The 11,971-nt window shown below is 40.6% G+C and overlaps 1 pseudogene across 1 annotated transcript; it reads left to right on the top strand.

Moving 5' to 3' along the window:
* The first annotated feature begins 6,704 nt into the window (after positions 1–6,704).
* Positions 6,705–7,218, top strand: LOC308558734 (large ribosomal subunit protein uL23 pseudogene; annotated as a pseudogene). Its single transcript has one exon. The product of its transcript is annotated as a large ribosomal subunit protein uL23 pseudogene (transcript).
* The last annotated feature ends 4,753 nt before the right edge of the window (positions 7,219–11,971 follow it).

Raw genomic sequence — 11,971 nt, 5'->3', positions numbered from 1 at the left:
CATAGTTTAGCACTAGCCAGCTGGGGACAGACACTGGCCTGAACTTAGCTGAACCAGTGGTGCAGAACCTCTGCACCGGGCCTTGCTTCTGGGCTGGTGAAGACAGGGCTAAACTTCTTCCAAGGCTAGACGGAGATGAGACATCAGGAAACTGGGGCAGTCTTTTAATTCTATTCCGATAAATCTTAACACTCCAACATATCATCCTCCCACGCACGGGTCCCCCAAAGGCTTTCCTCGTGACCCCGTGAAAGGAACCCCTTTTCCCCCGGCAACATCAGGAAATGAAAAAGGTTGAAAACCGCTGCTTCGGACCTTTGAATACTCAGCCAGTGGACAGTGCAGAGCTGTTTGGGCAGAAAAGCGCCCAATAAATAAATCAGGGAGACTCACGCGATCAAGTACATCTTTCGTTCGTTGCTTTAACTTCTGCCTCTGAGATTGCTCTGACCGAGGGCAGTGGGAAAGCCAGGAGGCGGCTGGCACAGGAGCAGGCCTGCCGGAGCGGTCAAATGTATCAGGGTGCCAGGGGCGCCAGTGCTCGTCTCCCTCTCATGCTCCTGTCCCCACCCGCCTGACCTTCCCTGTCTCTGCAGGGTCCCACGGCTGCAGGGGAGGAATACCTGATGGCCCCGAAAGCAGAAATTGCCTTCTGACCTTAAAAAAAATTGTAAATGCATTAAAGAACAGAAAACATCATAAATCCAGAAATACACTATTTTTATTTATGAACTGCCCTACACACCTTTATTATTGTCAACGTAAGAAACGCCCAAATCTGTAAGAATTTTTATGAGTTTATTTGAGCCAAACTGATAACAATTGTTGGGAAGCAAAATCTCAACAGATTGAGAAAATGCTCCAGTGAATGGCAGTTTCGCACCTTATTTTACACATTACAACCAAAGGAGGAGGCATAACGGGGTTACATGAAACCCACTGGTGATGGCCTAGGGAGGCCGGGAGAAAGCAAAGCCGGGAAATCCCTGGAATTGGATCAAAAGTAAAACAAATAGGCACGTATTTCTTTTACATAGGTGGGTACTGGGTAGTTAACAGTTAACAATTAATATGATAATAATAACAATGAGGGGATTTGTGGTCTCTGCTATGGGGCAGTGGTTGTGTTTTGAGGGGTCTGGAAAAAAAGAAATTACTTAGATATTCCAAAGGCATGTTGTAGATGGGAAGAAAAAAAAAGAGGGCAGCAGGCTCAGTTAGATAAAGATTGACCTTTGTTAGGGAAAAATACTGGCCTAGGACATGACTCACACCATGAACAGCTTTCAAGTAGAAAGTTTTCACTTAGACCATCCTATGTGTTACTTTAGGTCTCGGAGTTCGCAAGGCCCCAGGGCAGGCTTCCCCTGAGCTTGTCTGCTTATGTTTTTCAGCTGCATACTCTTCAAGGATTTCTTCCTACGACAATTATGTATTTCCTATAGAAAAGGTAGGTAATTGACTATTTATTTCTAGCAAAATCATTGAATTTTGGTATATTATTATCTTTAGCCATTTAAAGTTTAGAAAAGTTTCTTTCAGGTTTACAACTCCTTTTGGTAAAATGTAAATTTTTAGAATTGTCAAATTTAAGAAAACCTCATATCAAGCTTCTATTATATATGAGCTGGAAGAGTACAGGTCATTCCAAGTTAGTTTTTGCTGTGACCAACTTTAAATACCCTTTTGATTGATGACACCCATTGATCAGTTTGTCATCAATGTCTTTATTGTAGTGTTGTATTATGCATTATAATATGATCACTGAAGTCACTATTTCATGTCAAAACAGCAGGAAATTTAAATCATTTTCCAATGTACTCATGAGTTACTCTCTATTAATTGGATTATTAAGCAATCCAAGGGCATATTCATTAGTTCTCTTTAACACTTCCTCTCACACAGAGAGAATTTTTGGCTGGCAAAAGAATTAAAACATATTCTTAGGGTTTTAGTAGGAACAGTAACATAAAATAATGGCCAACTAATCCCATTTAGTGTAGACTCGACAATAAAGTAGTAATATGTGGTATCTGGTTTACTTAGTTAACATTAATTTTATATTTTTTCTCATTATTTAATTCTGGTAAATGACTTGGGATAATTAAGTTACATTTTTACTATTTCATCTTGACATTTTTTAATGTGCACATACGAAAGTGAATGAAATATGGTGACTTATTCAATAATTCCCATTAGTTCAGTAATTACCATTATTTAAAGACTACTACTTTTAATAGTACCCTCTGAAGGGCAAATCCTGTTCACTTAGAAACTTAATAGTCATAACTACTCTTCTGAATGCTTAAAAATACTAAACATTAACAGTAAAACTGACTGTTCTCTCTTCTCTGTTCTTTAAGGTGTTCACCTAGTGCCTTTGTATTTGATTGATGTGTAATTCAACTGCCTTCTTGTCTGTGGAGTCCTCCTGACTTTCAGGAAGTTATGTCTGCCTTATTAAAAATTTTTATAAATTATACAATATATGTAATGTCTTATCTTGGACTTACTAGCTGGGGTCTCTCAATCTAATGCTGGTGTTTCATGCACTAGATCAGAGACCAGACTCACAATGAAAGGAGTCTCAGCATTTCCCTGTGGGTCTTTTTCTTCCTGGCCAGACAGAAGGGAAAGAGTATGAATGATCGTGTGTAGAAGATATCCATGCGCCAGGAGAGGAATTCACCCACATGACAACTGAAACATTTCATTGACTAGAACCAGTCTCATGGACACACATTTGCAAGGGAGGCTGGGAAATAAGGTTTAGCTGCAGCTACAGGAGGAAGAAGAGGTGAGTTTGTTGACCAGCAGCTGGTCTCTTCCACAGACATTGAGGATGAATCTCGATGCTCCCTCTCTTCTAATGTTTTCAGGAGTTGATGAAGGGGTTTGTTATCTTTTCCTTTTTGGGTGGAGTGGGGGGCCTTTAGAACAATATAGTCACTGGGATATTTTCGGCATTAGGGAAGAGTCCAACGATGTGATCTTATCAGAAAAGGTCATTTTCCCCAGACTTCACCTTTTTAAATCTGCAACTCAGTCATTCAATCAGTAACTGTTCATTGACTATCTAGCAGAAATGCAGCTTATCCCAGAGTCTCTCAGAGATGCAGAAGGGAAGAACGAACCAGTGATGTCCAGGAGATGATAACATCACAGTTTAAAAACTGACCTACATGGAGCAGCCAGAGAACAATTCATTAAACTGTGCAATGTTGTCTTTAAGTAAAAATGGTGTTTAACGAAGGGAGTAATTAGTGTAGGATGAAAGAATTTGTCAGGGTTTCAGGGGAGGCTTGAGGTAATGTTCTAAGCAGTGGCTCAGAGTCAGTCCAAAGACTCTCTCTCTTCTTTCCTCTCTCCCTTTTCCTCTCTCGCCCTCCTTCGGTACAACTCAGCATGTGAGTTTCAAAGTCTAGGTATGGGGTAGAAAAGAGAATTCCCCGCTCCAGCCTAGTGTGAATGCAGCCATTATCAGAGCTCTGCGTGTGGCATCATGTGCTTTCCCAAATTGATAAATTGGTCATTGTACTTGGTTTCCTACTCACTGTTTTTTGTACCTAAACTTAATTGGCCAGAAGCTTAGCTAGAATCCCCACACCCCTAAACATACTCGCAGAAATCGTCTTTCAAAAGATGTGGTCTGAGATCAGATTTTAGCTAAGAATGTGAACAGTAAGAAAGGCAAAGAGAAAATGCTCCAGAAGGTGGGTAGAACAGGCAGAAAGGTTACAGGCAGGTGCAAGTGTGGTACATGGGATGTCTCAGAGAGTCCCGCCAGAGTGAAACAAAAGGCACACTGCTCCTCACTGAGCTGGCCCTGCCCTTGGTAGAATGTTCAGTAACTGCACCCAAGAGCAAGGATCAGCCTCAGCCAGGGCAAGTCCATGATTCCTTGCTCTTACAAGCCCAAGACAGAAGCATGAAAAATAGGAAGCTCATCTAGTGCATTACACTTGCTTAGTATATTGGATTTTTAAAAGCTCTTTTATGTTTGGACTTTCATTTACTTCTCAAGATACCTTTCTGGGATGGGTATTTGTAGACCAATGTGGATTGGAGCAGCAAAAGGGTTGGTGTATTTGCCAGATTCTACATGGCTGATAAGTAGGGGGACCATATCATTTACCTTCTAAACCAGGACAGTTTTGAGAATGAAAAGGGCTGCTCTTGACAACGACACTGGAGAGCAGGTGTAAATTGGGGCAATCCTGGGCAAAAGGTGATGTATTGCCCCTCTATGTACAGGGGACAGAGAGTGGACTTAAGCATAGAGCTTCACATCCCAAGTCTGATGTTCTTTACACTGTATCTGGCCTTTCAGTCCAGCTGAAATGAAGTCATTCTTGTGGAAAATAGCACTTAGTTCATCCTAGAGTACTTTGTTTATATTAAGCTTTTAATGGTCACAAATAATATGTTTGCAAAATTTAAACCAATCCCAAAAGATGTTCAGTAAAAGTCAGGTGTTTAATCCATACAAATGAAACTAACTGGGCTTTAATTGCAGGTAATTTGCTGTTACAGTAAATACCAAGGGAAATATAGATTTAATGGATTCTGTTCTAAACATGATGGAAGAAATTGGACACAGATTCCATGCTGTGGCTAGTGCTTCATGTGTGTGTGTGGTAGAGAGTTTTCCCTTCAGACTTGTGAGTAGAGTGACCATATAATTTATCATCCAAGCCAGAACACCTTTGAGAGCGAGATGGGGTTCTAATAAAAATCATGTCAGGAGAGCAAATATAAATTTGAACAGCTTAGAGCAACTGGAGTATACGGTCACCTCCTGTAAGAGGAGGGGGAGTATTTTCTCCCTCACCCACCCTGAACAGGCTCTAAGCAGGGAGAAAACCAAGATTCATGCCTAATTTACTGATCTACCATTGCTTTTAGAAGAAAGTTACAGTTAATGAGGGTTTTTCCAGAAAATACAGTATTTCCTTTTCCTTAAATTAACATACTGCCCAGAAAACTCTCTGATTTCTGTAATTGCAGGAAAAACTCTAGATGGTAAAGCAGTTATAATTCCTGGAAATGTTTTTGATTGCAGATGATTCAAATGTTTAATTTATATATTGTTTAATGATTACTTACTTATATTATTAATATAACAACACTAGACTGGAACAATGTTATATAAAAACAACTATTTCATCCAATAATACTGCTTACTGATTCTTAGGAAATAAGCTACCAAATATTGAGGGAAATGACCAATTGTTGGGTTGAACAAGTAGGGCTACTTAACCCAAAGATTAATACAATAACTTGCATATAAACAATGCCCAAGTTAGTACCTACATACTTAGATTTTTAGGTCTGAAGAAAGTGAAATTTCACCCAGAAGCCATGCAATAAACTATCAACAGGAAACTGTATGCAAGAAAAACAATTTTGATATTGACACAATTGCAAATACTGGGCATCCTTGGCACATCCTTTTCAATATGCAGCTCACTTCGGTTATATCTTTTGAAAGTGTGGAAATAGAAATCCTCTACTCCCAGAACAATTTTCAACCACAGCTTGCCTGGGTCTGATCATCCCAGGAGCTGGAGCATTCCTTTGAGTCTCACCCATCATATTCTTGATGGCCTCTGAGGACCAACCAAAGATGTGAGCTGTTTGGCTCCACATTGGATTTGGGCCACGGTGTGCTCATCCCCTGTGCTTCATGTTGCCATTGGGCATGTAAATAAGGCTCTGAATACTTGCTGCCAATTTGCACCCAAAACACTCAAAGACTCAAGTGTGAATAGAATAAGAAGACATAGAAATAGCCCCAAAACATTATTTATGCACCCCAAACACGAGACTCAAACTATTAGACTAAGATGCAGAAATAGCCCCAAACCAGCACCACACTGAAAATAGATATATAATATCATTATTGTAAGGATTGCAGTAATAATAGGGACTGTCTTTATTCCTTGGTCGTGCTGATGTTTCTTCTATCAGCTTTAACTTGAAATGTTAGGCCAGTGCTGCTTTCCTCAGAAGTTGGGACTCTTACTCGTAGAACCTCCACCTCTCTAGGAGAAAAGAGCCCAGGCGAGTCTTGCCTCTGAAGGCACACAGCATTAATGCAATAGTGATTTTTGCACGTGCCAGATGTGCTCTAATGCTTACAGTTGCGGAGATGCTTCTTTGGTATTGTTCCAGTTATCTTTGCAGCAAAACAAACCGCTGTTAATTTAGTAACATAAAACAATGACTACTTTGCACATTCTGTATGTGAAGAATTAGGAAAGAGCACAGCTGGGACAATTTTTCACTGCCCCACAGTGTCTGGGGACTCAGCCTGAAAGACTTGCATGAAGACTCAGCTGAAAGGAGGCACACCTGGGAAGAGAGCAGCCACTTCTAAGACGGCTTCTTCCCTCACGTGCCTTGTCCGGTGCCTGGGCTGAGCTGCCTTGAAGACTAGCTCAACAAGACATCTCAACAGAGCGCCTGGAAGTTCTCCGTATGGCCTGAGCTTCTCGTAGCACAGAGACTGGGTTCTGAGTGGGGGGTCCTAGAGAGTTCCAAGAAGACTAGGTGGAAGCTGCACAGCTTTCCTAACCTGGACTCAGAGATCACAACCTGGCCTGAAACTGTAGCTACAAATCCAACCACATTCACATGCAAAGGACATAGATGCCCCCCGTGGAGTTATGAGGCCGTGTTTTAAAAATGACATGTAGCTTTTTACGAAGATGGCACCGAAAGCAAAGACGAAAGCTCCTGTCCCTCCCAAAGCCAAAGCAAAGGCTTTGAAGGCAAAGAAAGCAGTGCTGAAAGGCGTCCACACCATAAAAAAAAGAAGATCCGCAAGTCACCCACCTTCCGATGGCCAAAGACACTGAGGCTCCGAAGGCAGCCTAAATATCCTCGGAAGAGCGCACCCAAGAGAAACAAGCTTGACCACTATGCCATCATCAAATTCCCCCTGACTACCGAGTCAGCCATGAAGAAGATAGAAGACAACAATACGCTTGTGTTCATTGTGGATGTCAAGGCCAACAAGCACCAGATCAAACAGGCTGTGAAGAAGCTCTATGACATTGACTTGGCCAAGGTCAACACCCTGATCAGGCCTGATGGAGAGAAGGCATATGTTCGACTGGCTCCTGACTATGATGCTTTGGATGTTGCCAACAAAATTGGGATCATCTAAACTGAGTCCAGCTGGCTAATTCTAAATATAAAAATCTTACACTGTAAAAATAATAATAATAAAAAAAATAAAAATGACATGTATGATATTAGCAAGTGTGTTCTTTTTCTTTCATCCTCACATCAGACTTGCATCAGCCTTGCATTAGAACCACCACAGTAACAGCTATAATAAACTTTATTAAATATTAAACAAGCCAGGAGATGACTGATGTAATAGAAAGAATATTGTTATTAGGAGTTTTGCTACCTGGAAGGTGGTGGAAAGAGCTAAAAGTATAGGGAGTGGAGAAAATACTGAATCTACTCGCAGAATCAAGACAACAATGGGCCAGACACATGCAGGACCCACCACGGGCTATTGTCTGACAGACAATTTGCTCGCTGCTCCCTTTATATTTCCACTAATAGTGGAGCTTTGACAGTGCGGTCCAGCCTGCTGCCACCATTACGCCACATCCAGGGAAGAGTTCCATCACCTCTTCTTAATTAACTCCCATCTTCGGTCTGACAGCCAGAGGTTATTTGCCTGTTTCTTTTAGATTAGCTTTGGGTAAAAATAATGTTCAATGAAGACATATGGTTAAGTGGTTCCAGCAGCTTAAAGTGAGGAAACAGCCTTCATTGTTGGTGTCTGGGACTTTGCAGTTTGCTAACCTTCCATTTATTCATAATACTTTGTCATTCTTGGTGGTAATGGTGGTATTCGACCCAGGCTTTAAGTAGTGGTAGAAATGATTGGGCTGATCCCATTTTTCATTCTGGTCATCAATAAGTATCCCATGGAACTGAGAACAACTCTATCCCCATTCCACCACCACCACCACCCTTGCCTTTCTGTCCCATCTGACCAGTAAAACCCAATTCTGTTCTTCTTGGTCCCAGTACTTGGGAAGCCAATAGAGAAAATCATATAATTTTGTATGTTCATGATTCAAAGGTTTGTGATTCCTGTGAATTCCAGCTCTGACCTTTTCTATCTGTATTACCTTGTGCAAATTTCTCAACCAGCTTCCCTATCTGAAAACCAGCAAGAAAAATAGTATCTATTTTACACGGTTCTGGTGAAATTTAAGGGAAATTATGCATGCAAAGTGCTTAGCATATGATGAATATGCAGTGAATCAGTAAATGTTAACTGCTTTTAGCCACCATGGTTCTAGTCCCAGCTGGAATTGATGATTTTAACTTTTCCCTCTCCCATTCGGCATAATCACAATTTCAAAACTTTACTCCTTCCCGGAAGATTTATTACCATTTCCATGCTCACTCTCAGCTGATTGCCTCTAAATATACAGAGAAAGCCTTCCTCCTAAGGAAACCCAGAGACCCCCCAAAGCTCCAGATTGCCTTAGGGTTTAGAGTCCTGGGAGTTAAGATGCAACTTCTGAACATCTCCCTTTTTTCGGTCCCACCTTCCCCACACACATGTACGTAACATGGAGCATGGGCAAACAGACACAGAGGTCGATCTGGCCCTCGTCAAGAGCTTCCACTCCCCTGCCAAGCTTCCCCTTGAAAAGGGACAACTTATGCTGGAGATGCTTTCTCAGTGATCTCTACGCCCCAGGAACTTGGGAATCAGACCACAACTGCTCTGCTGATAGAGCCTCCTATACAAATCACTACACATCAGAGTCCTCTTACCGGGGACAATGGGTAAGATCCATTCCAGCTCTAATTTCCTATCACTATAATGTTTTAAAACTTCTGAGCTATGGCCAGTGGTGTTCTGGAGCCTACTTGCACTGGCTTACAAGAACTGATTAATAACTTTTTAGGAATTTTTTGAGCCAGTTGTTAAACAAAGCCATTATTTTAAATTGCATTATGTAAACTTACATATTAAATGAGCCATATTAAAAATAATAATTACCCCAAACTCATCACATCTGGATTATTGTACTACATTCTTTTATTATTCTATGCCTTTGAGGTTATTTATGCCTATTCTGCCTGTACAGTGAGGAGAATATACGGTGATGCGCTACTGTGCAGCTCTTCCCTACTCTGCAATCAGCTGCATAAGGCTGGTAGCTTTACATTGATCATGGTGGCCTCCAATGAGAGCCTGACTTACTCCTTTGTTGATTGTCTAGACAGGAGAAGTAATGGGGACAATGTTAATAATGCAGATTAAGCCTGTAGGCGTCTCTAGCCATTACAACATGAGTAGCACAAAAAATTGGGGATGATTTTCCCAGTATGTGAAACAAAGAATTTGCTCACATCATTGACACACTAATCAAGTCCTAACATACATCTTCACTTTAGTCTTACTCATTAGTGTAAATAAAAATATCAACCAACATTCACATCAGAACTACACTGAGTCATCAATCGCAATCACGGCTTGGCTATGTACAAACAGAAAGTTCAACAAAAATCCGCTCCCGCATTGCGTGAAAATCAGTCAGCTATACACAAGGGTTGTGAGAACAACCCTTCTCCTCGGTTGTTGATGAGGCATCAGGAGAAGGCAGTGAAGGTCCCCTGCAGGACGCTAGAGGATCTGCTCTTTCTCTGGCCTGTTTTCCCTCTGCCTCATTAAGCCAAACCCAGTACGACAAGTGGCTCTCCCTGCCCCTGACCCTGCCCCTGCCCCTGCCCCTGCCCCTGCCCTACTGTGAGGAGGGACAGAGCCTGGTGACCTCCATCTCATCTGAGATGGTGTCTGATTTAAGCCCTCCGTATAAAGGAGACATGGGCTGGGACTGACTGCACAAAGGACCTCAAGTGCCCCTTAGTTCCCAACAACTTGGCCAACGTGTGATAACAAATCCCTGGAGATGCAAAGGATGATTCAGCAGTTAGATAGATGACATGTCAAGAGCCTAGGAAATCTAAACTCATGTAGTAGAAAAGAGGAGACTCCGAGGGACATACCTATAGCCTTTTCATTGTTTCAAGGTAACCATAAAAAGAAGAGAATTGTTAGTAGTGTGAGTTAGTGGGAGGAAATGGAGAGCACGGTGCAAGGAAAGAAAAGCTTGGCCTTTGTTTACAGAAAATATTTTGGAAAAAAGTAATTGTATAACTTGTCTCCTAAGGTGAATAATTTAGGATTCCCTTTAATAGGTGGATTCCCTTTTTAAATAATGGATTAAATGATTAGATAACACCAGGAAAATTATAATGAGGAGCATTCAAAATGAATGATGCCTTTACATGAGTATGTTTATTATGATTTTATGCCAGTAGATTATATAAATACATAGGCTAATATTGAAACTATAACTTTTTTTCACAGCTACATTGGATCTGTAATCAGATTTTTCCTAAAGAATTTGCTTGGACAACTATAATAGAAACTTGCATTTTTCTGCTTTGTATGTCTCATAATAATAAACTCATCATGTATAATTTTATTCAGTCCCTTAACTGGTAGTACAACTTAGATCTCATTATGATTGTTTGAGGGTTTTAGATTTTTACCTATGAACCACACAACTTAATAGGAATACCCTATTTAATGACACGTGCCTTTGCAATTTCCAAAAGGGTAGGCTCAGGGGAGTCTCTGGAAGGATACGCCTATTTCTAATCCTTTTGCAAATAGGCCCTTGTTCCCAAATAAAAATTAGTAAAATGTTTAAGGATTTTCAAGTGTTGGTTTTAATAAGCCTCTTGATTTAATTTTGAATATCAAAGTTATCATGATATTCTTTAGGAAAAGCAGTTCAGCTTGAGAACATTGAAACCTAGGTTCTACTTTAGAGTGAAAGGTTTGTTTGATGCTTTTGGAAACCTGCGTAAAAGGCAATGTAAGAGGCGGCCAATGCTTCACAGACTTCTCTGTACCCCAAATGGAAATGTTTGGTGAAATATGGGAATGCATTTGAGGGTGTTGATGGACCTCTAGGGCCCAATTATTTGCCTGCAGTGACATATATCTCAACATGGGTGTTGCTTTTGCAGCATAACAGGCCCAAGGGACTTCACATTCTTTTTGAGCAATTGGGATTTAAATTTCTTCTTATTTTGTCTAATCTAAATTTTAGATACTATATTTTATACTTAATTATTTGGCTTTATACATATGAGATATGAAAATATCTTTCACTTACACTTTTCCTCCTGTATTTGGAATTCATCAGCCTAATCTCTTTTGGAGAGGAAAATCATCTAATTTTTGCCAGTTGCATAGGGTAGCTTGGCAGTCTCAATGTGTGCACTTTACAACATTTCTATTGGTTTCACAGAAGGCCTAAGGTTTCTTTGCTTGGGGGCTCAATTTATTGCAGGTAAGACTAATATAAATATTATGTCACTATAGGCTAGAGCTTTAGACCAAAGTTATTTTATAATTGTAAGAAATGGAATATCCATCCCCAAGAAATCAATCCAGTCACCACAGTAAAATTTTCTCTAAGCCCATGTGTATTATCTATACTCAGGCACATGACCAAGACAAAGTTTAGCTAATTAAGGGATCACTCCACATGATCGAAGGTAACACTTGAAATAAAGAGTTTTCCGGCATGCCTATTCAAAGGAGAGTAACGAACTTCACAGCTCCAAATAGTGTGTGGTGTTTGTAAAGCAAGATTCTAGCAAGGACGCCATGAGCCATTATCTGAATTGCTCCAAATTTTATTTCCAGGCTCAAAGAGCATTTTTTATTTGAAATACAACCTAACCAAAAGAAGCTCATGAGCATCTAGAGCAAATGCTAGGAAAGCTTGTAAGCGGGTATGCGAACCTTCTTTATTTAAATCAGTAACACTCCCTTCTCACGCAAGGCATTCAGAATGACGTTAGTTAATTTAAGGTTAATATGCTGCACAGAGTCTGGCCATGT

Source organism: Miniopterus schreibersii (genome assembly GCF_964146895.1).
Source record: "Miniopterus schreibersii genome assembly, chromosome: 6".
Taxonomy (NCBI): domain Eukaryota; kingdom Metazoa; phylum Chordata; class Mammalia; order Chiroptera; family Miniopteridae; genus Miniopterus; species Miniopterus schreibersii.
This window is presented reverse-complemented; position numbering and strand designations above follow the sequence as displayed.